The sequence below is a fragment of the Microtus pennsylvanicus genome, chromosome 7, assembly GCF_037038515.1.
Source record: "Microtus pennsylvanicus isolate mMicPen1 chromosome 7, mMicPen1.hap1, whole genome shotgun sequence".
In the NCBI taxonomy this organism is placed as follows: domain Eukaryota; kingdom Metazoa; phylum Chordata; class Mammalia; order Rodentia; family Cricetidae; genus Microtus; species Microtus pennsylvanicus.
The window spans coordinates 34,272,033-34,278,038 of record NC_134585.1 but is presented as its reverse complement, the minus strand read 5'-3'; the positions used below and the strand labels follow the sequence as shown (position 1 = coordinate 34,278,038).

The following is a 6,006-nucleotide window of genomic DNA, read 5'->3' as shown; positions in this document are numbered from 1 at the left end:
GTGGTGAGCGCCTGGAAAAGGTCCATTTACCTCACTGGGGCCAGGAAACAAAGACAAGAAGAGACTGTGCCTGTGTAGCCCTTTCAAAGGGGCTTCCCCAGTGGCCTAAGCTCTTCCCATGAGGTCCCATCTCTTGATTTCCCCAGTTCCCATCAGGGTCACAGACCTTGGACACATGGACTTTGGGGAGGCGGGGTGGAAGTTAAGATCCAAAGCACAGGGCCAGGGGTACAGTGTTTCCAGACAGGCATGAGAACATGGTGTCAGATCCCCAGGTCTGTGATTCATTGCTTACAGCTGAGTATAATAGCCCAAGCATCTGTAACCCCAGAGTGCGTAGGGCAAGACAGGAGATGGAGGCAGGGAAAACCCCTAGAACAGCGGGTCTTAGCCTGTAAGTGGTGACTCCTACATGGGTAGTGCATCAGATATTGACATTACGACTCATAACAGTAGTAAAACTACAGTTATGACGTAGCAATGAAAATAATTTCATGGTTGGGGGTCGCCACGACATGAGGAACTGCATTAAAAGGTCGCAGCACTAGGAAGGTTGAGAATCACTGTCCCAGAAGCTTTCCAGCCAGCTAGCCTGACCTACAGCCAGGAACACGAGACCCCCCCCCCTTAGACACGGTAGAAGATGAGGCCCAACATTCAAGTCCTCTGACCTCCACACATGTATGGTGGCACATGCCCACCTACATACAAACAAAAGAATGAACACACACATCATACACATGCACATAGATACACACATACATGCGTACACCATTTAAAAAGAGAGAGAGAGAGTTATCTACCACAGCAGCAACTAAAGTCACCGTGACAACTCTGGGCACCGAGACTGATGGATGAAAAGGAGTATTCCCACAGAGGGGCCAAGCAGAGAAGGAGCAGGGTGGGCTTGGGCCTTTTCTGTTTTGCTCCATAAATTTTGACCGCAGTGAACATGCAAACCAAAATCTGAAATATTCCCATTCCCTCCCCCGCCCCGCCAGGAAGTTTTCATACGCTCCTCTCTTCTTGCTACCCACAAAGACTCACCCACCGCCTTGGTTTGCTTTCTATTGCTGTGACGAAACACCATGACCGAAAGCAACTTGGCTGGGAGAAGGTTTATTCCACCTCACAGTTTATGATCCATGATGAAGGGGTGTCAGCACAGGAACTCAAGGCAGGAACCGAAGCAGAGGCCATGGGTCCAGTTAAGCTTAAACTCTCAACCCTATGCCTCTGTCTCCAAGTGTGTGCCGCCACATCCGTTCACGCCATTAATATTTTTAAAGCTATTATAAATTTAATCATACATACTTCAAGAGACAGATGAACCAAGGAAACGAAAGAGACATTTGTAAAAGGAGGGAAAAAAAACCCAAACAGATACCATAGAGAGACAGAAGGAAGAATTTATAACTTCTTGCTCCACAATCCCTTTCTTTTGGTTCAAAGCGCGTCCTGATTTTAACTGTCCTGACCACAGTTCTGAGGAAGCTGTAGCTCTGGTTTGTTATAGCTTCCATATCTCGGTTAAAATACCTGAGATGTATTCATGTGTGTTATCTCTATTTGCTGTTGAATCCTTTAACATATGTTTCATAACTGGGTTCAAATCTGTCTGTTAATTCCAACATCTGGGCCTTCTTCTGTCTTGTGAATGGCTTCCTCTCTTGGCTGAGGTCATCATCTGTTATTTCTCTGTCTCCTCACCACTGACTGTGGATATCAGATTCTGTCTGTAAAATAGTTGAGACTGAAGCAAACGGTAAACAGCTCCAGCGAAATATCCCTCTTTTCGATGTAGCACAGCCCTGCAGAGATCAGCAACACCTGGCTTTAGTCATCTGTAGTTAGTGGATCACATGAATTCACCTTGCGGGGTCTGCTCTGGGTACTGTCTAGCCATGTGGAGCTACAACCCTGTCTAGCCACATGGAGCTACACTCTGTCTAGCCACGTGGGGCTACACACTGCATTAAAATGGCTGTCAACAGTTGTGGTGGCACACACCTTTAGTCCCAGGACTTGGGAGGCAGAAGCAGGCAGATCTCTGTGGGTTAGAGGTCAGCCTGGTCTATAAAGTATTTCCGACCATATACAGCACATATGTCTCAACATAAAACAAACAAAAGTGTTGGCCACCTCCTCCTTCCCTGCAGCATTCATTTTTCCTTCACTGATCTTCCAAGAGGGAAGCGATCCTGACCCTCACCCACTTTTTGGAGTTTAGTTCATTATCATTTCTTTATAACCCCAACTGTCTGAAGGGCTTCTTAAAGCTATGGACTGTGACTGGGGAAATACTTGCCGTGCAAATGTGCAGACCAGGGTTTGAATCCCCAGAGCCTGTGTAAGCTGGATGCGCTGTAATATCAGTGGGCCTATAGCCAGGACATAGAGACAGGATACTTCCCAGAAGCCCCTAGGCCAAATGACCTGGTGCATGGCAGAGGTGAGCAAGAGACTGTCACAAACAAGGTAAAGGGCAAAGACAAACGCCTGAGTCTGTCCTCTGGTCTCCATACATGCAACACCATAACACACACATGCCCATGCACACACATACACAGATAATACATACACACATTATGCACACATCATAATACATACAATACACACATACACCTCATATATGCACAAACTATGTCAGGAGCCAATTTCCTCCTAAAATCATTACAGGAACCATCACCCTGGGGAGTCTGCAGAGAACCCCACACCCCTAATTGTGTTAAGAATGGTTCTATTGACAGAGCCTACCCCACACCCAAATTGGCTGTTAATGAGAGCTATCTGTTAGCGGAACCCATCCCACATTCCAAACTATCTCGAGAACTAGGTGTATCATCTCCTAGTTGTGACTTCTTGGCCTACTGTGACTTGACCGAAGATAACCTCCTGCCTACGTGACCAACTCGGACCATGTGACCAACGTGAACCACGCGGCAAGAGCCCAGAACCCTGTGCCCATCCCCCAACTCTTTACTCTATATAAAGCTATACCCCATCTGTAATAAACGGAGGCTTTGACAAACTTTGCATGGCCTTCTTCCTGTCTCCTAGCCCATATCTTCCAGGTAGTGCCTCTCCGTGACCCTGGAATAACTGAACTGCCCGGCGGGCTACTAACCCTAGACTAAGTGGCCCGCCCAAGACAATCGACAAAACTATACAATACATACATCAGACATGCACACAATACACATATACAGATCATACATATACATACACTATACAATACGCACATCATACATGCACACAACACACACATACACACATCATACATGTACACATAACGCACAAATACATATTATGCATACATGCATATACATACACTCACACCATACACACACACACATAACCTCTCACAGATAGGGTAAAATTAATAAACGATATTGAGAAATAGATTTATAATTTTAATTGATTCACAATCCTTGCCATGTGGCAAAACAAATTCTAACTAAATTTGAATTTTAAATATTAAAAAGGTAGAATAGGAACGAGGCTAGCATGCGTTTAGCCCTGAACTAGATCACTAACACACACATTTATTTAAAATAATTATATTAAAGAAATGTATAGTTATGAGATGCGATAGTCAAATTATGACAATAAGGTAATAAATACATGACATAAAGTCATGAGGTGTGATGTGATAGTCAAATTATAACGGTAAGGTAATAAAACATGAAGGAAATGTATGGATTTGATTGGATAGAAAACAAGAACTTATATATGGTCCCCCAAAATTAAAAAAAAAACTATGAAAATTATTTGTGAAATCTGAGGGAGGGGCTCTGTGGGAGAGATGCCCAGCAGCCGGAGATGCGGTCGAGTAGTGGTGGCGTGAGCTGCACATGGAGGGCGTCCAGCGTGAATGCTGAGGACAGAGCGTTTGATGACACAGCATTGAAGTTCCTTGTTTGGAGTACACGTTACGAACCCTTTGTGGAGCATGTCTGCAAACTCTGTGCGCAGACGAGCTGAAGGTGAAGAGAAGACATTAGCAGCGGATGTGAAAACCAGTCCTCCACGAACTGCACCAAAAAAAGCAGCTGCCATCTGTTCCCCCCAAAAAACGCTCTGCCCATAACGAAGCCTACATCTCCAGCCCCAGCAGCGCAGTCAAGAAATGGCACTCATGCTTCTTACGGACCCTTCCACCTGGAATATTCGCTTCTTGCAGAATTTACGTTGGCGGTGAAGCAGAAGCTAGCGGGTGTCTAGGTACAGGCATCGTACCGCTCTGCATTAGTGTGGTTTGGAGTAACACTCATACGACACGGACTGTATCGGGATGGTGTATTCAAGTTTACCGTGTGTATTCCTGATAACTATCCAGATGGCGACTGTCCATGCCTGCTGTTTGATATTCCCATCTTTCACCTGCTAGCTGATTCTGCCTCAGGTGAACTGGGTGTGAAGAGAGCATGCGCAAAGTGGAGGCGGACCCATAATCACACATGGCAGGTCGTAAGGTACGCAAGGAGAGTCTTCTACAGGATCGACAAGACAAGTCCCCTAAACCCTGAGGCTGTGGTACTGTATGAGAAAGACATCCGGCTTTTTAAAGGTAAAGTGGTTGACAGTGTTAAGGTAGGTACTCCTTGTTTGTTTAACCAACAGAAAATAGACGACCCCTACACAATTAGCATTTTCCATGGAACCCTCCTGTACATGATGAGGTCAGAGAGAAGAGGCTGACTCAGAACAGCCTGAGGAAGAGCATGATAAAAGGGTTCATGTTGCTGGCCTGTCATGGCTAAAGCCTGGCTCAGTACAACCTTTCAGCAAAGAAGAGAAAACAGTAGCAACCTAAGAGACGGTGGACCTGGCGCACCGTCCACTTTCCTGCTGGACTCCGGCCTAGTTAGAGCTGACTAATGGCGAAGGACGGCCTGAAGAGCAAACCACGTGAACAGTGACTGGCTATCAGGCGTTGTGTATGTGTAGGTTCTAACAGCAGGGTGTGGAGACCTCTCATTAAGTAACGTGTTACTTCTGACAGAAGTGTCAGGGTGAATCAAGTTCAGTACTCCAAATTATTGGGGACCTTGAGGCTTAAGTATCTTTCTGAATATGTTAGCGGTAAGTTGTGTTTACTTTAACAGCGGAGAGAATGAACACTAGGTGGTAGGTGGAAGTTGGTGGTTTCCGCCGTACATACTTTAGGCCACGAAGAAGGTGTAGAGAGAGATCCAGAGGGCAGCACTTTTGAGTAGAAGGACCGGCTGGCTTTCCGGCTTCAGCCTGCTGACCTGCTGTACAAGTCTGTCTCAGAAGCATTAGGAAAATCTGAAATGCTGACAATTTGTGAATTCAAGCGTTCATTTGGAGCCTGGAGAGATAGCTCGGTGGTTAAAGAGCACTTGGTGCTCTTCTAGAGGACCTGAGTTCAATTCCCAGCACCCACAAGGTGACTCACCACCACCTGTAATTCCAGATTTGATGCCCTCTTCTGACGTCTGGGGCACTGACAGACATGCAGGCAAAACTTCTACATACACAAAATAAAAAAAGAAATGGTCATGTGATGTCAACCAGGGGAAGTGAAGAAAATAAAAAGGAGCGCAGAGATGGCTGAGCAGGTGAAGCTGCTTGCCATGCCTGATTGCTGGCCTGAGTTTAGTCCCTGGGACCCACTCTCTTTCCTGGCGGGTGCACATGCGTGTGTGTACACACACAAGCACACACACACACACAAACCACAATGCAATTCAAAATTTTTATTTTTAAAAAGCCGAAAGTTCAACAATAACAAAGCTATGAAGCAAACTGCGACATATCCAAAACTGGGCATACTAAGGCAGGCAAACACATTCTCAAAGAGTCCTTGATAATTTGTAAAATTTCTTTAGATAAAATACGAGTTGAAATCTTCATGCTTCCACACCACACGAACATGCTTTCAACCTCTGACTTAATATGTGCGAACAAACACTGCCCAAAAGAAATAAAAACACATTACAGCCAATTCTAGGTAACGGAACTAAGAGTGAATGTCTTTTT

At 45.5% G+C, this 6,006-nt stretch overlaps 1 pseudogene; it reads left to right on the top strand.

Moving 5' to 3' along the window:
* Positions 1–3,822: 3,822 nt before the first annotated feature.
* LOC142853987 (AKT-interacting protein pseudogene) lies at positions 3,823–4,847 on the top strand (annotated as a pseudogene).
* Positions 4,848–6,006: the final 1,159 nt, after the last annotated feature.